The 27,948-nt window shown below is 37.5% G+C and overlaps 1 protein-coding gene across 5 annotated transcripts in view; it reads left to right on the forward strand.

The window, feature by feature from the left end:
- Positions 1-27,948, forward strand: part of SPAG16 (sperm associated antigen 16) — a 1,164,663-nt gene that overhangs the window by 1,117,169 nt on the left and 19,546 nt on the right. Inside the window, exon 16 of one of the 5 annotated variants that reach the window (XR_008677798.1) lies at positions 9,320-9,414. The exons of the other annotated variants lie outside the window; for them this stretch is intronic. The gene's annotated coding sequence lies outside the window, so the exon portion shown is untranslated. The remainder of the gene's footprint in view (positions 1-9,319; positions 9,415-27,948) is intronic. 5 annotated transcript variants of the gene reach the window in all.

Consider the following 27,948-nt stretch of genomic DNA (forward strand, 5'->3'; position numbering starts at 1 on the left):
ATTCACTCACAAATTTGGAGCCACTTAACTGCCCCAATTTTTGTCATTTCCATCTCTAAAGTTCCATTGATTCATATTTGTCTTCCTTCAATGTTCTTGAACTATTCTTTAATACCAGGACTCTTAATACCATTTTCTTCTTTCACACTGCAGGGTCAGGTTCATCATTTCTTCCCTCTCTCCTGTTACTTTAATCTCTACCTTTTTGTTATTATGTTTTCTCCAACTTACCACTTTTCCCAAGTTTTCTTCCCCATCAATAATTCTTCTGAACATATATTTCACTTTCCTTATAGTTCTAAAGCTTCTTGAGCTAGAAGTCTCGATGTACTACCTGTACTTCTGCAATTCTCATTCATGACTCCAACCACTGTAATCTGCCCCTGCTATCATCCTCAAAAATAAAAGGGCTTCTCGATGGCTAAATCCAAAAATTTACATTTCTGCCCTTCACTATTGAAACCTGTTGACCGCTCCTTATTTCTTTAAGCAATATTTTCTCTTAGTTTCTGAGACATCTCTAGTCTCAAAGTACATATTTTTAAATCAATTTCCATACTTTTAAATATTATTTTAATGTTGATGTGTCCTATGGACCCACATTTCCATTTACCACATGGATATCTTACATGCAATTAAAATGCAATAGGTTAAAAAATGACCCTGTCAACCTAAAAAGAAACTCAGAGAGACAAGCTCTCCAGAATAAATGAATTTATTTTGGAATAGCAGAGAATTTCAATTCAGAGTACACAAGCAATGGCAGGTCATGGGCATGTGCAGGGGGGCTGAGGAAAGAGGGCATCTTTTAAAGACAAAGAAAAGAAGTTCATGTAAGCTGTTTTGAAACCAAAGGTTACAAAGACCGAAGGTAATAGGGGTTACAGAAGTTGGTGTTAGCTAATTTCTAGGTGAGTATCCTTGGGCAAGCAACTTACCTGGAATGCTACAATCTTGAAAAACTTCTTGCTATAAGTTTTGTTCACAGTTTATGTGGAGGAATGTCTTTTGAGAAGTCCTGTTACAAACATTTAAGCATGGGAGCTTCTTTCTCATGGCCTCTCTCAACTCTGTTTTGTTAGAATTTGACACAAGTGGCTCCGTTTTACAACCCAAACGTATTCTTTCCATCCCTTCTAATCAAGAAACCCAAAATATTTAGTGGACTTTTTACCACCTTCACACCTTCTCATTTCTAAAGAGTCACCACTATCTTTTCATTCTATTACGACATGACTTGTAATTCTTCCTGCTCCTTTCCTCTACTCTACTATAGTATCCCCACTGACTAGTAATGTCGGACATATACCAGATTCTCAATAAATATTTGTTGAATTAATTAACCACCTTTTGATGTTTCTTCCATGTAAAATGTCCTTCATTTGTTGTACTTGTACAAATAGCTCAAGTCACGCTTTCTCCTTAAAATGTTCCTTGACTCCAAAAAGAGGTACTTACTCCTCTGTGTTCCCATAGTACTTTGTTAATAAGTCTATTATAGGTGAAAGTTATGTACCTTTTATGTTATATTTATGCTACTGTTTGCCTTATTTTTCCCATTAGACATTGACATTCTTAAGGACAGTCATCAGAGTGCTATTTATTTTTGGTATCCTCGCCGTCTTTGCAATGTTTAGGTGAATCAGCACAGGGTTGGATATTGGGATGGATGTGAAGTTACTAAAAGCTTCACCGAAGACACAGCATTTAAACAGTGCTGTTTTCAAAGTGGTTTCTGATTAAACTGAAAGTAAAGAGCATTTTCTAAGAGTGCCCAGAAGGCTACCTTAGCTGAAATACAGGGACACTTTGGAGGAAGAATTCATGGCAAATAAGGGTGGGGTGGTAGATCAGAGATAATTGTGGGGTCTCCTGAATGACAGATAAATGCATTCCTTTTTTTTCCTTTGGGCAGAGGTGAACTATATATGGTTTGTGAGCAGAGAGGTGTACCTTTCTCAAATTTATAGCTTTAGGAAGTTATTCAGATGTCAGTATGTCATGTGAAATGGTACAAAGCCTGCAAAAGCTATTGGAAAAATATTGTGACAATCCAGAAGGGAAGAAATGTGTAAATGAGAAATAAAAAGAGAGAATGGTAAGGAGACACATTGTAAAGGTACCTTCCAAAGGACCAAGGAATGTGGCTGCTAGAGGATAAGGAAGAGAGACGGTAACTGAGATTTCAAGCCTGAGTGACAGAAGGCGCGCTCCTGCTTTTAACAAGAGATAGGAAATACAAGAGGAAGCATGAGTTTGTGGGAGAAGATTATGAGTTCAATTTTGGATATAGTGAGTTTGAAGAGCAAATATGAATCTGAACGTGAATATCAGCACCTACTTAAACTCTTCATATCAGGATTGCTTTCCTTTCCCTATTAAGTGACTTGAAGAACTGTCAGTTGGTCAGATATTCAAGACCAAATTCTTTCTGCTAACAGCAGCCTTCAATAATGACTGCCATTTTGACTGATTGGAAGATGCTATCCAAATGTGATCTAACAGTTGAAGCATAAAGTACCACTACCAGTGAAGTGAATAACAAAATTACAAGACGTCAGAAATGTAACCCTATGAATTTTAAATAGAAGAGAATGCATGCTTCAGGATTATTTTTATATAATATGAGGGTAGTGTTAAGAACTGAATGGAAAAAAATCCTTGTTTCCCCAAATTGATTAAAATTTTGATTTTTCACAGTATTTCCATTATGATATAAAGATGACTAATGCTCATTTCCTATACTTTATATCTTTTGAAATACATTAATTTTCCCTGCTGTGAAAAATGACATTCAAAAACAGGGTTGTAGGGAGAGATGACAACTTTATTAGTCTGTCGTATAAAACAAGTTCTTCACTCTCTTCAAGGTCTGTTTCTTTCTACAAATGACAGTCTGACATATTCTATTATCAAATTCTAAGTAGCCTTGATAAAGCACCAATAAATTTATCCTTACAACTAAAAATAAAAAGGAATTCTATAAATGCACACCTAGGAAAAAAATGTTAAGAGGCTGGTCATCAGAACAATTCTATTTGCCAGGTTTTTTTTTTTTTTTTTTTTTTTTTGAGACAGGAGTCTCGCTCTGTAGCCCAGGCCAGAGTGCAGTGGTATGATCTCGGCTCACTGCAGCCTCTGCCTCCCAAATTCAAGTGATTCTTCTGCCTCAGCCTCCCAAGTAGCTGGGACTACAGGTATGCATCACCACGCCTAGCTAATTATTGTATTTTTAGGAGATATGGAGTTTCACCACATTAGCCAGGCTGGTCTCAAACTCTGACTTTGTGATCCGCCTGCCTCAGCTTCCCAAAGTGCTGAGATTGCAGGTGTGAGCCACTGCGTCTGGCCTTGCCAGGTATTTTTACAGGACTCTTACACTGTGATTCCTGTGCATGACTGATACTGTGACTATGGTCACGTAGCAGGTATCGAGCTTCTACCAGTAGACTTTTCCACTACGGAGGAGAGTTTTGGTACGACCTGCTTTTGTAAAGCATTATTCAGACTAGAAATATTTTTAAATTTTCTTAGAGAACGATTACTCAACACAGTGTAAAGTGATGGTTTAAAAACATATATGTTTCTATATATTATCATTTATGGATTATATCCATTTATAATCCATAAACGAGAATTCCAGTAGACAACTCTGGGGATTTTGGAATTTAATGAATGTGTATCAAATTAAGATCTGTGCATTATATCATTTATGCATTGAATATGTTTGAGTTACCATAAAATCAACCAAACATGGTTTGATTGCTGCCTGAATGAGCTTCTAATCATTGGAAAACAATTGGAACACAGCAGGGAAAGGTAAATACACAAAGAGATAAGTAATGGAATTAAATGCCCAGTGCTTCAGCTCCTGCCATCTGCTTTAACTTAGACTACCTAAACAGCTTGATACAGTTGAAAAAAAAAACACATTTGTTAGCATGAATGCTGCCCCCAAGTAAACTTTCCTAGCCTGTTACATCCCAAAATCTGTTATACTCTTTTCAGATCGAAGCCTTAAACTCTGAAGCCTGATTACATAGAGGTGGTAAGGAAGGAGAGAGCTATATCTGCTATTGCTCTTGGCCTCTCTCCAACTACACCTCTTTGGTCACCCTAGGGAGGAGGGTTCCTGTGGGGAATTAGTGGGGAACAGGATTGGAAAGTTGGCAGAGACAAAATTCTTGTTGCTTTAAAATGCCATATCAAGGAATTGAATTCGTAATATCTTAATGCTTTCATACAGAAAAGGTTAAGAGTGATGAAAAAAATATTTAAAACAAATTTTTAAAAACCAAATGGCTAGACTCTCAAGAGTGGAAAGTTTGGAACCTACTATAACAATTCATGTGATCAATAAACTTCACATCTATTATAACAAGCCAAACGATTCATAGTTAGCTGCACTTGTACTGACTGATTTCCTGTAAAGCATACTTTCATTGTCTTTCATGCATGTTTGAAACCACCTATTCTGGTATGAGAGGGAGGAAGAGTTTCATAACATTAAAGAAACTCTACATCAAACTTAACTGACCCTAATTAGCCTAATGGATTAATGACATTTTAGTACTTATGATTTATAGTAAACACCTAAAAGCGGAAAAGGCTTCTATGATGCGTGATTGGAAGTAGCAGTTCTACAGGGAAAAGATGAAAATTCTCTGAACTCAAAGAAGATTCTTCAGGAAACATAGATAGACTACATAAAATAATGCCTTTACTCCCAACATACTTTTTAAAAATTCTGTAGACAAAATGATTTTGCTGTTTCATATAAATATACTCCAAACTCTCTCATGCCCTTTTTCCCTACCACTTGTCCAGTGTGCCACATCGTCTTCTGATTATAATCATGCTGTATCACCCAGCTCCACTTTTTTTCCTTAAAAAAAATTCTGTTACTGGATTGTCATTCTAAATGTTTTAATTCTATCAATTTCTATCTCTTCCCACAATAAACGTCATTCTCACAATATATGAACATTTTTCCCCCAATTCTCTGACCTATATCTTGAAGGTTAGAATAATATAAATACATGATAAAAAGCTTTGAAAGCTTTTGTGCAGACATGGTGGTTAGAAAAAAATGTTCTCCTTTTAAAGACAAGGATCTCAATATTGAGTTTTTCCTATCATAGCTTGAACTTTCTATGAAGTCTACGGAGCCTCCTCTTTAGTTACATAAGCAAACCGTTAAAATGCTCTCTATCAATCCCTTGTCATTAGCATATTTTTGGAATCACTTTTTTCTTCATCGCACTAGTTATATGTTTCTTTCCTAAAATGTCACATCTGTTCAGATATCCCATGTTCTTCTTTACTCACACCTGCAACCCAGATTTCATTCTGCTTCCAACCCTATCTTTTCCTTTCTTTTCTTATCAAACTTTTCTACTATAATATCTCCTCGGAGTTCCTAGTCTGTGGTCAAGAAAAACCTCTCTACCTCTTTGCTTCATTAACACTTGGTGTTCTCTCACAATAAGGCCCAATAGATCATTTTCACAAGTAGAGACTTCATTTTTCTTTTCTCAGCATAAGGAGAAATTTATTTTTGTTCCATTTCATCCTACCTCATGCTACTCATCTCAGGTTAGCATAAAGTAGTCCACCCTGTTTTGAAGCAAAATTTCTACCCATATCAACTTAATCCCACCTCAATCAACAACCTCTGGGCCATCCTTCCCTATTTTTGGAAAATAGTACCTAGTCCATAGTTACCCTCTTTCCACTATTACTATTATCCTGAACGAATGTAAAAGATGGTCCATCTACTTAGATTAGAGTCTAATTCAGTCTTTGATTCCTTGTACTCCAATGACAGAAATTCAAGTCAGTTTAGAAACTAATTCACATAATCACACCATGAACCTTTGTAATTAGCTGAAACCCTTATACCTCTAAGAATCTAAATTCTGAAATTCCCATTTCTGCCTATATCTTAATTTTACAATTCTTTATCACCTCTACTCTCTTTCATATCCCCTTAATCAAAAATCTTCACCAGAATTCCTCAATACTTATGTTGTTCAACTTCACCCTTTTGGATTTGCTTCTCACCTTCCACAACAGAACCCCATACTTTAATTATTTCACGTGCTGTTGCCTGGCCCCTTAGTCCTATTGTATATATATATTCTCATTTATGGATTATATCCATTTATAATCCATACATGAGAATTCCAGTGGACAACTCAGGAGATTTTAGAATTTGATGAATATGTATCTAATTAAGATTTGTGCATTACATCATTTATGCATTGAATATGCTGTGTTCCTTTATCATGGGCACACCTCTTGGCAACCTCTCACCCTGTATCAAAGTACTGTCTCAACATAAAGACTGTATATGAAGAAAAAGAAGAAGTTTGGTTTAACATGGACCAGAATCTTCTTCTGCAACTCACTACTAGTTTTGTAATGCTGCGAGCTTCAGTTTTCTTGTCCGTAAAATGCAGATAACTTTTCTTTTCATATTATAGGAGGTTTTATAAAAGCCACATGACATAAATACCCTGGCCCAGGACAGACACTTGATAAATAATGATTCTGCTTGCTTCTACCTCCTTCTCCACTTAAAGAGGGTCTGTAACCTACTCACATTTTAACTGTATCTCAATATTCTTCCTCGGCTCTTTTTCTCATTCTCTACAATAATTTATTTCAATGTTTTCTTTAGACATATGCCCCCACACCTGGTTCCTGATTCTCAACATGTGGCATGCCCTCTTTCTTTCCTTTTTCTAGTTAAAAGACTCTAAATCATGAGGTTATGAACTCCCTCAATTTTCTTTCCACACTTATTTAGATATTTTCCCCTGCTATCTCAGGGGAAGAAGTAACTTCTTTTCAAGGTCAAACTGTCTATCACTAATATTGATTTTATCATATTTTGCCTCTGCTAAGAAGATATTCTATCAATGATTTCTTCTCTGGCATTAGTAATCTCTCACCTCTGGATCATGTCCCCACTCAACTAATCTGCTTCATCCTTTAAAAGAATTAAAAATAAAAATATACATTTCTACCCCTCACCTCAGTATTGAATGTTGAAAACTCTTTTTTCAAAGGTCAAAAATGATCTGGTCATTGGCAAATGCTGACCCTTCATTTGGTTCTTATCTCTGCAGTTTCCCACAGTATTGCCCAGAACCTCTCTTTTAACTATCTTCCCATGGTGTCTATAATGCTTCCCTTCCAGGTTTATTTGCCCCATAGTTTCCTGAGTAACCTTGTTTATCCATCTTTACCAGGTCCTCTTCTGCAATTCCACCACAAATCTCTCCACATTAAACTGACATTATGTAAATAAAATGGAATTCTACCCATTTCTTTCAGTAGAGTTGTTTTTAGAAAAAGAAGTCATGACAAAATTTTAAAGTTATTGCTATGTGTCCACTCCCATCCATGTCCTTAATCCAGTCTCTACCATGTCTCTCATTTTGATTGCTGTGCTGCGTATTAAAACAGCAGTGCTCACCATAACATGTATTGATCTTTTTTCTATCTTTACTGAGGTATAATAGACAAATTATATAAATTTATGGTGTACAATGTGATGTCTTGATATACATACATATTGTTAAATTATTACCACAATCAAATTAGTTAACACATTTAACACCTCACCAAGAGAGTGAGAGAGAGTGTGTGTGGTGAGAACATTTAAGGTCTACTCTCTTGGCAAATTTCAAGTATACAATACAGTGTTGTTAACTATAGTATGATCTAACATATATGTAATGTTAAAAAGTTGCATTCATAGAAGCAGAGAGCAGAATGGTAGCTACCAGGGGCTGGGGTGGAGGAAATGGAGAGACGTTTCTCAAAGAGTACAAGCTTTCAATTTTAAGACATATTTCTCTTTGTTTAAGGGTGCCATTTTATTGAAAAATCTAACCTGCTTATTTCTCATAGGCGTATGTTAGAGCAAACTATAATAACACAATTCTGTTGAAGGGATGAGCAAATGAAGTCATACTTGGGCCAAGTCTCTATACTATCCCTAAACTTCTTGATACTTTCAGGTCTACTTGTAGCTGAATGTTCCACTTCCAGGCTTTTAGTCCCCATCGTCTGTGCTTGCTCCAGATCGCATTAGAGTCCTGGAGCGGTTTTCACTTTAATGCAGGCATTGTCAGTTTCAGAGACTAAGGTGGGCTATTACTGGGATAATGCATCACATCTGATTGGAGGTCTCCAGAATGTAGACTAACGTTGAGGACATTCTTCAGTGAGGTTGCTCTAATATATATACTCGACAGGGAAAATGTGTTGTCCCTGTGTAATGACAGCCTACTCAGTGTTTTAAGAAGCATATGTTGGCCGGGTGCAGTGGTTCACACCTGTAATCCCAGCACTTTGGGAGGCCGAGGCGGGCAGATCACATGAAGTCCGGAGTTCAAGACCAGCCTGACCAACATGGAGAAACCCCATCTCTACTAAAAATACAAAATTAGCTGGGCATGGTGGCACAGGCCTGTAATCCCAGCTACTCGGGAGTCTGAGGCAGGAGAATCACTTGAACTCGGGAGGCAGAGGTTGAGGTGAGCCAAGATTACACCATTGTACTCCAGCCTGGGCCACAAGAGCACAACTCCTTCTCAAAAAAAAAAAAAAAAGTATATGTTGCTCATTAGTATTTGCTTGGTTTCAGGAAGATAAATTCATATAAGCCAACAATATAAATTATAACACATAAGATATGAAACAATATAGATTATAAAATTATAAATATATAGTTATAGATAATAATTTTTTTTTTGAGACTGAGTCTCACTCTGTCGTCTAGGCTGGAGTGCAATGGCGTGATCTTGGCTCACTGCAACCTCCGCCTCCCGGGTTCAAGCCATTCTCCTGCCTCAGCCTCCCAAGTAGCTGGGATCACAGGCACCTGCCACCACACCTGGCTAATTTTTATATTTGTAGTAGAGACGGGATTTCACCATGTTGGTCAGGCTGGTCTCCAACTCCTGGCCTCAAGCAATCTGCCTGCCTCAGCCTTTTAAAGTGCTGGGATTACAGGCATGAGCCACTGCACCCAGCCTATATGTAATATATTATGAATTATATATATCTTATATGTAGTTCATTGCTAGACCTTCTCCTGTCTTCTCTTTGGGAATATTTCAGTCTCATTGTTCTCTCCTATTGGGTCTCCCCTCTTTTGCATAAAATTGATATATCAGGTAACAGATTCATACAGCAATCAGATATTAGTGATTCTTTACACAGGAGGTTTGATGTTCAAGAATCATATACAAAGGTGATTAGGGGCCTAAATTTCATGCTGTTTTATGTTTCGTCTCTATTACAGAAATTGTATAAACAGCCTGCAGTGTGTTCTATTTCGTTTCCATGGCCAAATGGGACAAATAGTGATTTCAACTTTCCTTGAAGCATCATACCAGTGTAAGAAACAAGTCTCTATCATTTAAGCTGCAAATTTAAACAAGATCAGACTTTCTTTCCTAAAACAAAAAAAATCAAACTGTATATAGTCAAGGATACAACAAAAGCTTGAGGGAAAACAGAATAAAATAAGTAATCTTCCTATTTAACATTATTTGAAATATATCTCTGGGAATTGTTTTAAACCAAATTTTAAGACTCCAATTTTTTGTTGAGAATACAAAGGTAGGTGTCAAGGTCAGCACATAAGGTCTTTCTCTGTGCTATTTATCCGCATGCCTGGAGAGGATTACATGGATTTCAGAGACTTAGTCCCAAGAAATTTACAATTGAGGGCAAAAGAATATGTCATTTGACTATGTACAGTGTTTTATAACATCATGACTTCTTGATAAAAGGATTAAGAAAATGGGATATATGTATATATTTTGCCAACACGTAGTAGAAAATCCCAACTCTTCCTCTGCTATCACTGTCCACTTCCCCCCCCCCCGCCCAAATAAATGCCATGACATTCTGTCATCCAGCCTGCTGTTTTTAAGATTAGAAATAAAACTTGTATTGAAATGGAACTATTCAAATATATGTACCAGCAAATGGTGCTACCTGCATTTCCTGATGCTCTGCAATGACAAAGCAGTATTCACAAGGGAAGGAAAATCATGATGAATATTTTAGGTAGCTCCAAGTCTCTGGGAAAATCAGAGAGTATATCAAAGAATGTAGTAAAATTGTATGTTTTTAATATTTATGAAATCCTGGTGAGGTTAAATATGCCTCCAGACTGGTACTTTCTTAATACAGGGAAATAATTGCTTCAGAAAAATATTGCTTTCAGAATAAACTATAATACTGAGGAATTTGTTTGAGCAATTTTATAATATCTTTAATAAAATGTCACTTTCTAACAACCAACAGATACAAAGATAATAGGGCAGTGCTATATGGCAAAGCAAAAATATAGAATTACATTTTTCCTTTCATGATGCTACTGATTACATGAGACATAACTAAAAGGCAATGAAACTGATCACAAGAGCCACACATTGTATAGCTAAACCTTATAATGCAGATTATCATCTCAGAACAATACCAAAGGTAGTGTATTTGTGTGTGGGATCAAAGGTAATAAATTATTTATTAACGTGAGAAATAGAAATATATTAAATTGTTAAATAGGCTGTCCATGGCAGGGAATGTTCAATTTATTAATTATCCATGTAAAGAACTAGAGAGAGAGAAATCTTAGAGCAAAGACCCCAATCTATCAGAACAACGGCTCTTACTTCCTAATTTAAAAGCTCTTTCAATGAGGGAGATGATTTTGCTGATGGGAGTGCAAACTGGGAAGGAGAGGCCTTCTTTAATAAAGAGGCAGAGGTGGAGAAGGTGAGCAATTTACTTTTGCTGCATACCTTTTTTTATCTGCTTCCAATGATGAATGGAAACAGAAGATTTTTCAGATTTTACTTTCTCATAGCAACAGTATCATAAATCATGGTTATATTTGAAAGAATGTGAATGATTCCTTCAACTAAAGATCATTTAGCAACAATCTTTGAGCACACACTATGTGCACAAAACTGAACCATGTTCCAGGGATATGGAGGCAAGTAACACAGACATGGTTTTTATCCATGAGCTTGTCAGTCTAATGAAAGCCAAAGCTAGAAAAATTAGAATATAGTAGGATCTAAGGCTATAACAGAACGTAGAAAGTCAGTGAGGAGCAGTGGCTGGCAATGGGGTTAACAAGGTAGGTTGAGGCCAGCTTGGCAAAGAACCTACCTTGAGTTATAGGATAAAGAGATTGGATTTTATGTTATGGGCAACTTGTAAACACTGCCTTTATGCCAATTATGTTAAATGAACTTCCAAAAGTATCTGCTTGGCAGCAATATACCAGGAAGGGAATCTAGAAATGACTCTAAAAAGAACCAGAATGATTTTCCTCAGATCAAATTCCCAAGTAAGCAAATTTGTCCAAAATCTATTTGCCAGAGGTTAAAATTAATCCTTACCATAAAATATATCTGATGATACACTGCACAGGACAGGGAATTTTAGGAGTTACCAGCTTATGAACATGAACCTCTCGATATTTCGTGAAAAATAAAAAGTATGCCTGTTCACATTCATCCTTTACCAGCTGATACCTCTAGCTCTTGTTGCCTTACAAACTTGTTTTTCTAAAATATTTGGTATCATAAACTCTTTTATCAAACAGAACGGAGTGAAGCAGAACAGCAACAACTCTAAATTTCTCAAAAATATGCAAAATGCTGGAGAGGCAGCCTGCACCTGCAGCCCCAAAAGCAAATGTGTTGAATAATCAGGGATCCCAAACAGAGCTGCACTAGAGTAATTTACTCAGCTAATCATTATATGAAATAGAACATTTGATTTCTGCAACAAAGTTGCATCAAAGTAGATGCATACCTCATTCGATTAACTAAAACATCACAAAATCATTTAGCTCATTAGATGGTTTTTAATAAGCACTCCTTCCTGGGAGAGGGCACTGTGTCTCTTATTTATTTCTTGTGCTTGACATTTCTGGCACATGGAGATGTGGTCTGCATGATTCAATATCCTCAACTATTCATCTCAGTCCTTAGTATCTTGTAGAAAGATCACCGTGCTTTCAGATATTTAAAATACCCTTAAGATAAGCATGGTATTTGTTTGTCAGTAGAAGTTTGAGTTTGGGTCTTGAACATGTGTCAGAACAGGGTATCTCACCTTAATCAGCCACAGAACTAATTTTCAGGCAGGTACGTGTTAAAGATTAGGGAAGGACAGCAGCTTTAGCTCACTTCCTTTAGCTCACACTAACTGACCTTTCCAGACCTCAACCAATTTTGAAACAGAACTTCAATTTAAATGGTTTTCTAGTGTAAATAAAAGTGCTTGGGTTTCCAAGAAAAATACGTGAAATTGTTAGAAAATGTGGAAGTTGAAGTGTCTCTAAAATGGGCAATGTTAGTATTCTGGAAACTTATTACAGTTGCCAATAACCAGTTTACAAAGTAGGGCAAAAATTTTTCTCTTATTTTTTCATTACCTTGGCCTTCAAATTCTCGGTTTATTATCTGAGACTAGCATATAGCTTTTCATGACATCTCCTACAGCGAATAGTCTCTCAACCAGTATGAGAGTGCACGTAGACACTTGTCCATGCCCACCTACAGCACACACACACACACAAACACACAAACTTATACACTGCATACAAGAAAAAATCGCTGTGCAGCAATACTGTTCCTGAAATGTGAACGTATATGGTAAAGTTGTGGTAACTTAGTGAAGAAAAGGAAGAGTAAACCAGGTATGCTTTGTTGTCTAACACTGTATCTATAGATTTGAGGTATATAGATTTCTAGCCATGGAGAGTTGGGAACTATATGGCATCATACCCACTGTGCTTTTGTGTTTGTTTTTTTCTTTTTTAACATATCTACAGTTGGTAACGAACTAAGCACAGTGGTTACCTCTGGAATGAGAGAAATGGAGAAGGAAGATTTCACTATGTTTGTATCAATTTCACAAGTTAACATTTCTACAATTGGAAATTGTTTTACAATTGATAGTGTGTTGGTTTAATTGGAAGGTTTTTTTTCTTTCTTGGTGGCACATAAAATAACAGTGATCTTAATATCTATATGCTTCAGATTCTGCAAAATACTCAGTTTTTAAAGCAGTAGCATATGGGTGATTTTTGCTTTCTTATGATCTTAGGTGTTTTTAAAGTTTTTAGATAAAAAAGAAGGAATAAAAAATAATAAAAGGAAAATATGTGACAAATTGTTGAGAAACAAAATAGAAGCTGGTAGTGGAACAATTCATGGCAGAATTAAATATTATAAGATGAATTAAATGTATTTAACTTATTAGTATACCTGTCTCGTCTCAAATTAGAATACAAGAGACTGTGAAATCTAAATCACCTTTGAATTGCCTCTGGGATACAGCACCTTGTCTGCTAACAACTTAGTAACTTAGTAAATATTGGTTAAATAAATGGATTATGAAGTAAGTTAACTTTTAAATATACCGTGCAAAATCATTTAGACCATGTTTTCTATTTCTCAGATTTCTTAAGCATTTCTTCAAACTCTGCCTGCTTGACCTAAGGAAACCAAACCTATGGCAATCTAAAAAAAAAAAACAGTTCAAAATAATAGGACCAAAATGGAAATTGTTTGGTTTAACACTATATTTTCTTGATAATAATCTTGTATTGTACTGACATTATCTTTGATATCTCTGATTAAAAAGACCTTATTACAGTCAGCCTAACCAAGCATTTAGGGTGAGGGTTCTTCTCTGTGTTCACATGGCACTGAACATTCTCTGACAAGATCTCCCAACGACTTGTCTGTTTGACCTTTTTGAAAAGGGAAAAGGTTTCATTCATCTTTGTAACTGAGATGCTTAGTACAATGCCTAGCAATGAGTGTTCTGTAAATGTTGAGTAAATCACATGACTGAATGACACAGTTTCACAATGTAGTATCAGTTGACCCTGGAACAACACAGGTTTGAACTGCCTCAGTGCACTTATGCAAATTTATTATAAAAATTTAAAATTTAGCAAAACATACACATGCAGGCACTTACAGACCATACATGGTGCCATTCCCAATGGAGAGAAATGGAAACAAATGTAAAGATACAGTTTTAAATAATAACTACCTAAAGTTAACTCTAGAACACCCTGTACTACTGTAATAATTTCATAGCCACTTCCCGTTGCTATTGTGGTGAGCTCAAGTGTTGTGAGTTTCCACTTAAAACACCATGTGACACTAACCATCTCCCCGTGAGCGGTTCATCTCTCCAGTAAGTTGCAGATCCCAATAAAAAGTGATCTCTCCCGGTTCCAGTGTATTTTTCATCGTGCTTTGTGCAATATCGTAAACCTAAAGTAACACCGTTGGACCCATACGAAGTGCCGCTAGTGATGCCAAAAGTTCTCCCAGGAAGCAGAGAAAAGTCTTAACATTATGAGAAAAAAGTTGAATTGCTTGATATGTACCATAGATGGAGGCCTGCAGCTGTGGTTGCCTGCCATTTCAGACAGATGATTCATCTTGTACACAGACAATGTGAATTTGTGGTATTGATAAATACAGTACAGTACAGTAAAGGTATTTGCTCTTTCGTATTATTTTCTTAATAACATTTTCTTTTCTCTAGCTTATGGTACAACTACAGTATGTAGGACATATAACATACAAAATATGTGCTAATCGACTGTTTACGTTATTGATAACACTTCCAACCAACAGTAGGCTATTAGTAGTTAAGTTCTGGGGTAGTCAAAAGTTAAGTGTGGAATTTTCAACTCTATGGGGTCAGCACCCCTAACCGCTGAGTATTGAAGGGTCAACCATACTTGATATTAGCAGTGCTTATTGGTAGCAGACCACAAAGATCTCTCTTAGGAACGTAGCCATACAGCTATGTTAAGCAGGTGTGGCAAGCAGAATAATGGCCCCTCAAACATATCCCTATCTTAATCCCCAGAATTTGAGAATATGTTACTTTATCTGGTGAGAGAGATGTTTGCAGATGGATTAAATTATAACTCTTGAAAGATTACTGTGGATTATCTAGGTTGGTCCAATATGATCACAAAGGTCCTGGAAAGAGGGAGGCAACAGTATCAGAGCCGAGAAAGGAGATGTGGTGACAGAAGCAGGGGTAGGAGTGACACAGGGCCATAAACCAAGGAATGCAGGCTGCCTGTAGGAGCTGGAAAAGGCACAGAAAGGGATTCTTCTCTAAAACTTCCAGATGGAGCACAGTCCTACTGATACACTTTAGACATCTCCAGAACTGTAGGATAATAAATTTGTGTCTTTTAAGCTACTAAATTTGTAGCAATGTGTGACAGCAGCAATTGGAAACTAATATATCAGGCAAAGCGTTGGAGATAATTTGGGGCTTCAAATGGCAGGAAACTCAAACTGGTTTAAATAATAGGATAGCAAGAAGATGCATTGGCTTAGATATTAGGATGTCTAACATGGGGCAGAATGAGTTGCTCCATTGGCTCAATGATATCATCAGTGATGCCACTTAATTTCTGTCTCTATCTCTGCCCTGTATTTCTGTTTCACTGATGTTATCCTGAAACTGGTTCCCTTATAAGTTTGGGAAGGCTGCCAGTAGCAATTGGAGTTACATTTGTCCTTGTTCACTTTTATCAGGAAAGAGCCCACCTTCTCATAATTATCTACCTTGATAGACTCGCACTAATCAGGACCCATCCCTGGAGCTCCCCCTAAGGGCTACCTGTCACAGGGCCCATGCCTGAACAAAATCAGGGTCCTATTAGGAAAAGGAGAGAGGGGGTATATGCCAGACAGAATATTTGCCATGCACCACAAAGAATGTCACAGAATCCTGTGCCAAGAATGTGTAGGGATAAATAAAAGTGGTTAAACAAATTCCAGGGACACTGTGCCCTCAGTCACAGGCCTAGGAAACAAGTTCCAGCTTTTACTTGGCAATGTTTCCCCTTGTTCTATAAGGACAGTTGTATAATGGAAGGAGCAGCAGCAGTTAGTAAAACCTCATGACTCGTTCTGCCAGGCTTAGACTGGCAGTTAGACTGGACTTTTTTCCACCTGGGGAATGGCAACGTGCCCAGCACCTTGGCTCATCATACCACCGTCTGGCTTACCTGCTGCAGGTCACTGAACTCTGGAGTAGATTGACATCAGATAGCCTCTTGTGAATTATCCCTAAAATGATGCGTTTCCTTTGAAAACTGCTAACTCTTCATACATTTCTACATATACTTTACTGCATTCTTCTGTGATTGAAATTTGCTTCTTAATATGTTTTATAAATACCCAACATGACAGTTCTGAGGAATTTCCTACCCAACCAACTCTGTAGTCAAAGTAACAGGAAGAAAAAGAGACAGATGGGAAATTATTTCATTTAATCTCCAACTTCCAATGAATTATTTTCTCTAATATTACAGAAGAGGAAATTTGAGAAATAAGGAACTAAGCTGCAAAGCCTATAATGTCAGAGCTGTTATTAGCCTTAGGGAAATATGATTCCCAAGCCCATGCTCTTCCTTTTGTATTCCTTGGAGTCACTCCAAGAGTTGGATATATGTATAAAGTTGATCTACAAGAAATGTCTCCTTCTAATACTCTCCATGTGACTTAAGGCTTATTCCAGAACTGGTCCTCGTGTCCTACAGGGAGGCTAAGAAGTCTGAAGACATCGGACATTCTCCAAATTTATGTAAATTAGAGACAGAGGTGAGGAAAGATCCCTCTAGACTAGTTCCAGAAGAAAGCAAGAGTAGATCAAGTTGCTTAAGGCCTGTTCTTTCCTTTAATTGTAAGGGAAATCTAAGCACAGTCACATTGATCATCAGAATTGATTAGGGTAATTTGGCTTGCCAGGTGGGCATACTAACCATGGCCCTAAGCATTTGCAGAGGACTAACACCAAAGAGAATTCTTCCTCTTCAATATCTTTCTATTTCTGGGAATCCTTTGAGAAACAACACACAAATCACCCCAACTTGTGTATATAGCTCAGGATAGCACTGGTCTCCAGGAAACAGCTCCAGATTTAATGGACATAAATAAGCAAGGCTCTAAGGTTCATGAGGGCACACTGCATTGTATACACACTGCATCCTTAGTTCCAGACATAGTGCCTGACCCCTGGCAAATCACTAGTGTTATATGAAGGAGGTTAGAGCAGGATGGTGAGATGGTGGTGAAGTGCACTAGATTTATGTCATTATTCAAGAAAAATTATGGAAAACTTTTCCTTAAACAAGGTAGACCAAACCTATAGTAATGGCCTTTAAAACAGTGCAAATTTCACTATTGTTGTTCACGGGGTAGAAACTAGAGGCCTTTTTACCCAATAAGATCATACGAATTTTCAGGTTTTGCAAAATGTTAGCATTTGAAAAGCACTTCCAGTTACTGGCAATCTTCAAGAAAATGCCTAAAACAATTTTCAGAAATGCTTCTATTGAACTCTACTGAAATTACATTTTATGTAGTCCTGTGTGATTGCTTCTGCCTTATTGTTCAAGAACGGTTAATAATGAGTGAGAGTTTTAATATGCAGAAAATGAGCAACAGAATGGGACCCAAGGTTCTTTTATTTTATTTTTTAATAAAAATGTAAAGACCCTGTTAGAGTCAGTTTCCAGGAATAATTTACTGGCATGTATGTTGTTTAATTTATTTCTAATTTAAAGACAAATTAACACATAAAGAACTTAAAACAGAGCATATCTTCAAAATGAGATAGCTCAGAAGCGTTCAGGATTCACAAAACGTTTTTTCACAGCAGTTGTGAATTTAAGTCACAGAATAGAAATGATAAGCACCACAGCATGTCGGGCAGCAGCAGTATGCTGAACATGGACACCACTGTTTGCATCACTGTTTCCAGTGGACATTTTCCACGATGTGAAGTCAATTATTGCTTCCACTTCTACATTAGTGTAATTGGTTTTTGCTCTCCAGAGGAGAATTTATTAAGGCAATTTCAGTAAATAAGGGAAAGGGGGTCCAATTTGCTACTGAATCCATTGGGTATGGATAATCACTTCGATTTTCCTCCAGATCCTAGGGGAATTCTTGGTCCTGCTGCATGTATTAAAACCCTTTTTCCTCTTTGTAAGGGAAAGCAGAATGCTACCTTTTTTTTCCCAGGAAAGTTGGTATGCTTGATGAAGACGATTCTACGAAGCAGTACCCCTGAAAGTATTGATTAGCATGATTTTAAAGAATACTCAGGGCTTGTACAGAGAATAGTTCAAAGGAATATACAAAGCATGCGCCTTCTCTAAACATTTTTAAATGCTTAGTTCTTATGAAGAAAACACATGCTAAAGCTAAATTTTCTACCGTTTCTGCATCAAATCAGATCCTTGATCAAATCAAGAGGTGCTTTTCTTTCATTAAAGTAACTCTAAGTATGAAAGAGCAATGATACATTTCCATGTGGGCAAGTTCTTTCTGCATAGAGCATAAGATATAATGAGACATAATTCACAAAGATGTTGCCTATTTTCAGCCAACATTTTTCATTTACAGTAAAATATTTTTGGAATGCCCAAGAGATTTCATTATTTGAATAGGAGGCTGGAACATCACATTTACAGCATGTTTGGCAAAGTTTGGAATATAATGTAGAAATCAGAATTATCTGCAAATTTGTTGATGCATTCTTCACAAATTCTGATGCTGAGTGCAGCTGGATTCTTTGGGTGAAGCTCAAGAGACTCCAGGTGAAGAGCAACATCACTATCTGTGCCATGTCCAGGGAGACATTGGTGACTACAGTTTTTCTGGCCCTGGAGACCCCAATTCAAAGTAGTAGTCAATCTGTTACTTAATCCAATCCAAACAAAGCAAAGCTAAAGAAAACAAAAACACTCTATTAGATGTCTCTGCAAATACACCAAGGGCTAGAACACCATTTAATTCAGGTGAGGACAAGCAGTTCTGCCTCTATTATCTGGAGTGTTGCTTTAACCCTCAGCTTTGCTTTGAAAACCAGGCCTTGCTTTGCATCCTCAGTGCAATATTAATTCAGAACTGACTTGGATTTGTTCCTTGGGCAAAAGGTTAAGTGATCCATAAATTTATTTCCCTGTAGATTTGGAAAAAGGAAAGTAAATATCACGGTGATTTGTTAGCCAAGTTTTGCAGCAACAGAATCATTGAATACCCCTCCAGTAACCAAAGTCAATGCTGTGTGATGAATAGAAAATAATTAAAATATTTATGGCTCACCCACGTGAATGATGCCAATGACCAGAAAGATCAAATCCTCACAGAAATCTGATTAATGAGAAATGAGTCTAACCTGCTTCATGTTTGACTAAGAACTAAATTCCATCACAAATGTGCAAAGAAGCATAATTCATCCCTGCATAATGGCTTTTTGTTAACATAACTTCACTGTGAAGAAATGCACAGTATCTCTAAACTAAAACATATTTGTTGCAAAATAGAACCTACATTTTTCATAACCTGACCTTAGATTTTGTGGGCCCCTATCCAGTGACTCAACATTAGTGTAATAAGTACGTTTATAACTCACGGCAGCTGGTGCCACGTGCAGCAGATCTTGTTTCTGCAGGTAATAGCCTTCAGACTTAAGCTCTTTCATGGAGGAGGGTGTGCTTGAAAAGATAATAGTGGTGGAGAGATTCTTAGAGATGGCACCATCCTCTCTCAGCAACAATAGCTCAGTTATTGAGTATCCATCAAGTATATGACATTAGTCTATGCTCACTGAAAGTTTCCATATTGAATCCTAGTCTCCTTTTTCTAAATGAAGAGCATTGCTTTCATGTCCCTTTGTGTCTCCAAATAATTGTTCAATATGCAGCCGGACAATAGGCTTTTTCCTTTGAGAGTTATGGAAAGATATGCCAGGTACAGAGCATCATGGAGTAGAAGGAGCTTCATGAGATCCGCTTGTTTGGGCTTCTGCCCCTCTAAGCATGACTGTTGCTGAAGCGTTTCATAAAGGAACTCTGAATGTCACACAACTGAGGCCATGCCTATCCCCATGCCTGTACCTTTGCTCATGAAGCCCCCACCCTACTTTCATCCCCCTGCCTCACTCTCCTGTCCCACAAAAGACAACTCCATTCGTCTGAAAGCTGCTATCCTCTTAAAACATACTATGCTTGTCCCTGAGAATAGAGGTGAAAAAACACATTTCAACCTTTACTGAACTTATAATCCAATAGGGAAGATAGGCATTATGTTAAGATTATCACAAATAATTAAGTGATTACATATTGCATGGCACTGGAAAGAGGTTCTGATACTATGAAGGCATATAATAAGGGGTCCTAAGCATAGTCTAAGAAATCAAAAGAGGCCCCCAAAAGATTTACTTAGACTACACTGGGCACAGTGGCTCACCTCTGCAATCCTAGCACTTCGGTAGGCTGTGGCAGGCAGATCACCTGAGGTCAGGAGTTCGAGACAAGCCTGGCCACCATGGCGAAACCCCATCTCTACTAAAAATACAAAAATTAGCTGGGCATGGTGGTGCACCTGTAGTCCCAGCTGCTTGGGAGGCTGAGGCATGCCAATCGCTGGAGCTGGGGAGACAGAGGTTGCGGTGAGCCAAGATCGCACCATTGCACTCCAGCCTGGGCAACAGAGTGAGACTTCATCTCAAAAAAGAAAAAAAAAGACATATTTAGACTAGAAGTTGAAAGAAATTTATTTAATGAGGATAACAAGGTGTTTAGAGGAAAGACCATTCCGGCCAGACAGAATCTAACTTGTTAAGGCTGAGAGGTGGGAGTTGGGTGAGGGCAAGTGTTGTGAAAAGTATATGAGAGAGAGATTATGTAAACCACCAGCAAAATGGGAAGTCATCAAAAGACAAGTGATGACATGATCAAATTTAGATTTCTTAAAACTCATTCTGGCTATTGTATACATTATTGTTCAGAAAAAGATAAGTTTCTAGACCAGAGCAGAGGCTGTTGCAACAATTCATGGACATGGCAAACCTTCTTTAAATCTCTGTTGATAAAACAACTTTGCCCATCAGCCTGTTATCACTGACATATTACTTTTTTACTCTAGGTGATTAATATATATTTAAGACACCGGACCCAGAACGCTTATGATAGCATTGTTATTTTGAATATGAGCTACTAAAGTGTCCAAGACCATCTCAGAATATTTCAATTTAAAACCAAATCTGTTTTTTAATGAATATACCTATTAAAACACTTAACATAAAGTACACTTCCCCTTAATCTTGGCCACTGAAGATATTGGAGTTGTCTGAAAGGACTTGCTATTCATGAAGGCATGACAATGCCTATCTGCACTGTTTGTTATAATGCTTTTTCCCCAATCATTTTTGTTTTATAAGTGGAATTTTCCTTTCCTACTTAAATACTGTTGGTACTTATTAGCAACCATTTTTCCCTAGAGATGCTATAGATAATCCTGTGAAACATGAGGTGAAGAAAGTTAAATATGACAGTTAATATGAATGTACTACCAACAATACCTATGTCTCCAGTATGACATTTTACTCAGGAAACTGTGTTGGGTTTCAGAGTAGTGCCATATTTCATACAAGGGAGGAAGGTCTGACAAATTTTCCTCTCCACAACCAGTATCTCTGCTTTCTTCCTCCCTATCCCGTGAATAATGTATAAGAATTTCAAGCATCTTGGATGTCCTCCTGGATAAACAATCTGTATCCTTCACCAAGCAATGGGTATGTACTTACAAGCCAGTGGCAGAACATGTTTTCCAGGCAGCAAAACTCTTTTTCATTTCCCTAATTTCTGCAATAGGTCATCAAACATGCCATCTGCTGAGCTGTTTTCCAAAGCATATGGCTGCTGCTTCAAGTGGCAATGTAGAAGAATAACTAAAAGAAGTCACATGTAGGAGAGAGTAACTAAAGCACATACTATTGAGTCACTCTTCTCCATGTCCTTAATTCTGTCCCTGAGTCAAGTTGAATTCCTAAAGTCCTCATACTTGAAACACATTAGATTTCTCCTTTCCATATTCACTGTCACTGAGATCCATTTTAACATTATATTTTCACCATTGACAACCAGAGACAACCATAGAAAACCCATGGTTTGTTTACTATCAAATGGTATTGAAAATGTGCTTAGTCCTGTCATAACAATAGTCCTTAGATAGGAAGTGAGCATGATGTGCTAGGCACAGCTTTCATTGTTCCAGACAAGCAGCATAGCTAGTAGTTCAGTACACAGTTCAGCCAAGACACCTGGGTACAGGTTCTGAATCTGTCACTCAATAGTTGTATGCTCTTGAGAGAGTTAACTTCTTAGTGCCTCATTTGTAAAATGGGGCGAAAGATAACAGTCCCTACCTTTGGGATTAGTGTGAAGATTAAATGACTTGATATATATAAAGCACCTAGATCACTTCCCAGCACACAGTCAACATTATGTAAATCTTATATATCAGTATCTCATTTAAACTACATGCAATCTCTATTTGATATATGAAGAATCTGAGTCACAGAGGGCTAAATAACTACCACCAAGGCATTCTAACTCTAGAGCCTATGATCTTAACAAGTTCTTTATATAAAGACTTGTGAGAGAATATTTTTATTTTTAGGGTTATATCTTTGCTTTATTAAAACTCTAGGCTGGGCACAGTGGCTTACACCTGTAATCCCAGCACTTTGGGAGGCCAAGGCAGGTGGATCACATGACGTCAGGAGTTCAAGACCAGCCTGGCCCACATGGCGAAATCCCGTCTCTACTGAAAATACAAAAATTAGCCGGGTGTGGTGGCACACACCTGTAGTCCTAGCTACTTGGGAGGCTGAGGCAGGAGAATCACTTGAACCTGAGAGGTGGAGGTTGCAGTGAGCTGAGATTGCACCACTGCACTCCAGCCTTGGTGACAGAGCGAGACTCTTTCTGAAAATATAATAAATAAACAACAACAAAAAAACTCTAAACTTATTTTTTGAGTTGGCTGACAACAAGCACAGATCCAAATCTGAAGTTCAACAATAAAGTCATTGTATTGAATTTGCTGGTTTCCATTTGCTTTCACATGGTCTCTTTTTTGGGATCTTGATTTTCTATTAATATTCCAGTTTGGCTCTCACATATTATCTGCCTTTTTTAATAACCACCTCATAAAACGACTTAAAAAGACAAAAGTAGGGCTGAGTGCGGTGGCTCATGCCTGCAATCCTAGCACTTCGGGAGGCTGAGGCAGGCTGATCATTTGAGCCCAGAAGTTCGAGACCAGCCTGGGCAATAGGGTGAAACCCCATATCTACAAAAAATACAAAACTTAGCTGGGCATGGTGGCATTCGCCTGTAATCCCAGCTACTTGTCTACTTGGGAGGCTGAGGTGGTGGGATGGCTTTAGCCCGGGAGGCAGAAGTGGCAGTGAGGTGATGTCACAGTGAGCCAAGATCACACCACTGTACTCCAGCCTGGGCAAAAGAGCCAGATCCTGTCTCAAGAGAAAAAAGAAAAAAGCAAAGACAAAATTTATGAACATTGTTTTTTAAGAAACATTTTTCTCTGTGGAGTCAGCTAAATATGGAAATATGGAAAACAAAGTTTATCAAATAGATAAATGTTGTTCTAACAAGGACCACTGAAGAATGAAAATGAGAACACTGTATAAGACTATGAAACAGGCCAGGCAATGTGGTACATGCCTGTAATCCCAGCACTTTGGGAGGCTGAGGCAGATAGATCACTTGAGCTCAGTAATTAAAGACCAGCCTGGGCAACATGGAGAAACCCCATCCCTACAAAAAATAAAAAAGTTAGCCTGGTATGGTTGCACACATCTATAGTCTCAGCTACTCAGGAGGCTGAAGTAGGAGGATCACTTGAGCCCAGGAGGCCGAGGCTGCAGTGAGCCAAGATTGTGCCATTGCATTCCAGCCTTGGCAACAGAGTGACACCCTTGTTTCAAAAAAAGAGAGAAAAAAAAACAACAACTATGAAATAGGGAGAACTACTTTGCTTTTGACAGTTGTGTAACTTTTCCACCTCAGCTTCTAACAGTCATATACAGGTACCCTGCACTCCAAACCCAATTAATTTAACTTCTCCAAGTCAAATTTCTTGACACATTATCTTTTTACCTGGAGCATTTTTACTACTTCCTTCTACCCAGATTGTTTTCTGTTCAGTCTTTTCCCCTTCAGCTTCCTTTTATATTTTAAGATTTAGCTCAAAGGTCATCTCCTCTGTGAAGCAAGCATTGTCTGACACCTTAGCCATTTAATGTCTCTCCCTCTTTTGTGTTCTTAAGATGCCATATATATAATATTGGTAAGGCATTCTATTGATTTATTTTTTATTCTTTTAACAAATATTCCTTGAATTTCTGCTATCTAATACTCTGTATTAAAGTAGAATTATCATATATATGTTATTTCCACTTTTAAAAATAGGGCGATGTTTGATCCATCAGGAACCTGAAACAGAGCAGCATCTCAGTATATACCTGTTGAGGGAAAGAACTGACCAAATAAGATAATTTTATGATTTATAGTCACATTCTAATTTTTAACCAAAGGTGATATTATTCCAATTGGACTTTTACTTTCCACCACATTCTAAATACCTTTTGGTGCTTTCAAAAAATAAAATCTACCCTTAGAAATATTCAAAAGTGTGGTATATGTCCATCCTCATGCTGCTAATAAAGACACACCAGAGACTGGGTAATTTATGAAGGAAAGAGGTTTAATTCACTCACAGTTCAGCATGGCTGGGGAGGCCTCAGGAAACTTACAATCATGGTAGAAGGGGAAGCAAACACATCCTTCTTCACAGGGCAGCAGAAAGGAGAATGAGTGCCCAGTGAAGGGGGAAGCCCCTTATAAAACATCGGCTCTCATGAGAACTAACTCACTGTCAGGAGAACAGGATGGGGGAGCCACCCTCATGATTCAGTGATCTTCACCTGGTCTCTCCCACAACACGTGTGGATTATGAGAACTACAATTCAAGATGAGATTTGGGTGGGGACACAGCCAAACCATATCATGTGGTTATACCATAAGTTTTACATTTCTCTCCAAGTGATGAAAAAAAACCTACTATTGCTATATTTTTAATATATATTTTAATCTTAAAATGCTAAAATTATCCTAGTACATATTTTTTAGTGTATTTGATACATTTTTCCTGTTGGAGAGATTCACATTTTTGGAAATGCTAGAACAAAAAGAATGCACATATTCCAGATCTACTGACCTGGAAAAATATTAACAAATATTTTTATATTTTATATTTTATTAACAAATAACAAGCTCACAAATAGATACAGGTTTGGTAGAGCCTGGCACATAAAATAGCAGGGTCCCTATTTAAGAAAAAAAAATTATTAATAGAAAATTGCTAGGTCCTCTCCCTCCTAAGGCCTTGGAAGGGCCTATACAAGTGAGGGGCCCTAAAGTGCATGGTTCATTAATGTCATGGCATACCTGCCTGTGTCCGTTATGTATTGTTAAAGGGAAGAGGAAAAGTTAAAGAATATATATGATCTTTACATCCTCCTGAAAATAATTAAGCCACTTTATGTTATGTATATGTTTTATGGGCAAATGAAAACTCTGGAATAATGCAGAACCAAATTATTAAAATCACCTTCATCAAGAGAGAATTAAGTCAGAGGGTAAGATAAAGTAGGAGTGTGTGTGTGCATCCACGCATGTGTCTGATCATTTTTTAGACACCTTTATTTTCATTATTACAGCAATAATGCACTACTTTTAAATTTCAATCCCAAAATAAACTTTACTGGGTGGGGAACAAAAGCATGTGCATGTGAAAGAATTCCAAAAAAGGAATTTTTTGGATGTCTTTGGAATAAGTCCATATCTTCCCAAAGTTACTATATGAATATACCACATATATTGGTTTCTGAAATTCTGCTATATTTGATACAAAATTAGCCACTTTCTTTTCTGAGAACATTGCCTGTATTAATAGACTGTTCCCCAGGCCTCTCATAAACACAAGCCACAAGACAATCAGATAAGAAGCGAGAACGTAAAAGCTCAGTGACCTACCAATGGGGTGCCAGGAAAACCATCTCTGGTAAATAAAAGACGCCCACTGTATCACCCTGAAATCACTTAAATCAATCATGTTTTGAAATCAAGAGAAACATTTCTCTATAGATAAGACAAACATAAAATGAATACAAAGGCATATGTAACCCACAAGAATAAAATATAATCAAGACAAGTCAAGCCAAAAATATATCTCAAGACATCCATGCAGGAACCAGTTGATTGTGGCAGAGAAAAATCCAATACGTATTTCAAAACAACTTATCACAAAAAGAAATTAAAGCAAATTCACAGTAGGAAAAAAAATGTTTTTCAAAATAACTAGTTCTACCAAAATTTGTGCAATCTAACGTGTGTGATAGAGTTGTGCCAACAGTATTTTCCAGCAGGAGACTCTATAGTTCCAAAAGGCAGAATTTCATAGCAATACAGGGCTAATGATTGCAATGTATGATGGTAGTTCTAGCCTCAGCTCCAAGCATGAAAGCAGATACCTTTCTCTTAGGTGTTCTGACAGGCAGATATTAAAGAGCAGCATGTGTCAGAAGATGTAGGAAATCAACTGGCCTCTTTGACAGATTTTACTGAAGAATGTTTGTACTGCCAGGTCAGTGGGTATGACAAATTTGAGAGATGACAGTAATAGGAGTGTTTAAGTAAGAGAACAAGCTTAATAGAGATGCTGCTATTGACAATAACTTGCTTATGTTAAAGGAAGAGTCCTTGCTTTCATTTTCCACTGAAAATCCCAATGCCAATTTTTTGAATCCATTTTTGCTAAATATTACAAAAATACCTTTTAGTCATTTGCAAGGATAGAAGACTAAACTGCCAGTTATATTGCCTCATCTGTTTTTCAAGGTACCTCATTCCATCATATCATTGACATTCTTCAGTTAGGGCATTAGTCTGGACCGAGGCAGAACCTATGTAAAACGTTGAAGTGACTGTAAAATGATTGCCTATTTTTTGTTGGAGTGCACTTCAAATTAACCTTGGAGCCCAAGCTCAGGAATGGTTATTAACCAACGTTTGTACTGAAGCCCGACACTATGTGTAGGATACCTTGTAATTATCTTAAGCCAATTGTCCAGTCATTCTGTACCACAAATAAAATGTATGAAACAATACAATTTTTCTCTCCAAAAATATATACACATTTTGTATTTCTTGCATTTCTCTAGTATTCAAGTTAATTACAGTTTCAATATTACACCTCCAGTAATGGCCTCCTTCCTAGGTATTTGAACTCCTCCAGAAATGTTTTACTCTAACTCTGTATGCATGCTCAGTGGTAGAGCATTTGGGAGGGTGAACTGCCGGTTGTGAATTGATGCTAAATGAATGGGTATGCTTTTTTTTTTAAGTCCTTTTCACTCGTGGGCTTTAATACCCATGTAATTATAATGATTTCAAATTCTCTCAAGGCTAAAATTAAACTTGGCTTCCTGGATGGCCAAACAATTGACTATTCTTCTACACCACTCAGCTCCCACTTTATCTCAGGCTCACTTTGAGCACAAACTGGTTAAAAACAGTCATAATCCAAATGCTGAATTAAATATGACGAAAAGATATAAACTGAATGGGCAGTTTAAATCTAATATCATCCAATTAGAACCATAGTGGAGCATTCATCCCCTTTCCACCCCCCCACAATCCCAATGGAGTGGGAGAGGCAGGGGAGCACAGCGTGAGTTCTAGGGGCAAGTGTGGGTCACGGTGCTAAAGTCCAACTGGATGGAATATGTAGAGCCAAAGGGAAAGTTACTAGAAGCATAGTTCCAATGGAGAGCAAGATCAATGTCACGGAGATGATCCGAAATTGAGCTGCCAGTCTATACAAGGCTTGGCAAAAGAGACAAGGCCATGTACAAAATTGATAGGCAGAAACAAGGAGATTTTCATGAGAAAGGAGTCTTGAAACAAGT

The sequence above is a fragment of the Gorilla gorilla genome, chromosome 11 (assembly GCF_029281585.2).
Source record: "Gorilla gorilla gorilla isolate KB3781 chromosome 11, NHGRI_mGorGor1-v2.1_pri, whole genome shotgun sequence".
Lineage (NCBI taxonomy): Eukaryota > Metazoa > Chordata > Mammalia > Primates > Hominidae > Gorilla > Gorilla gorilla.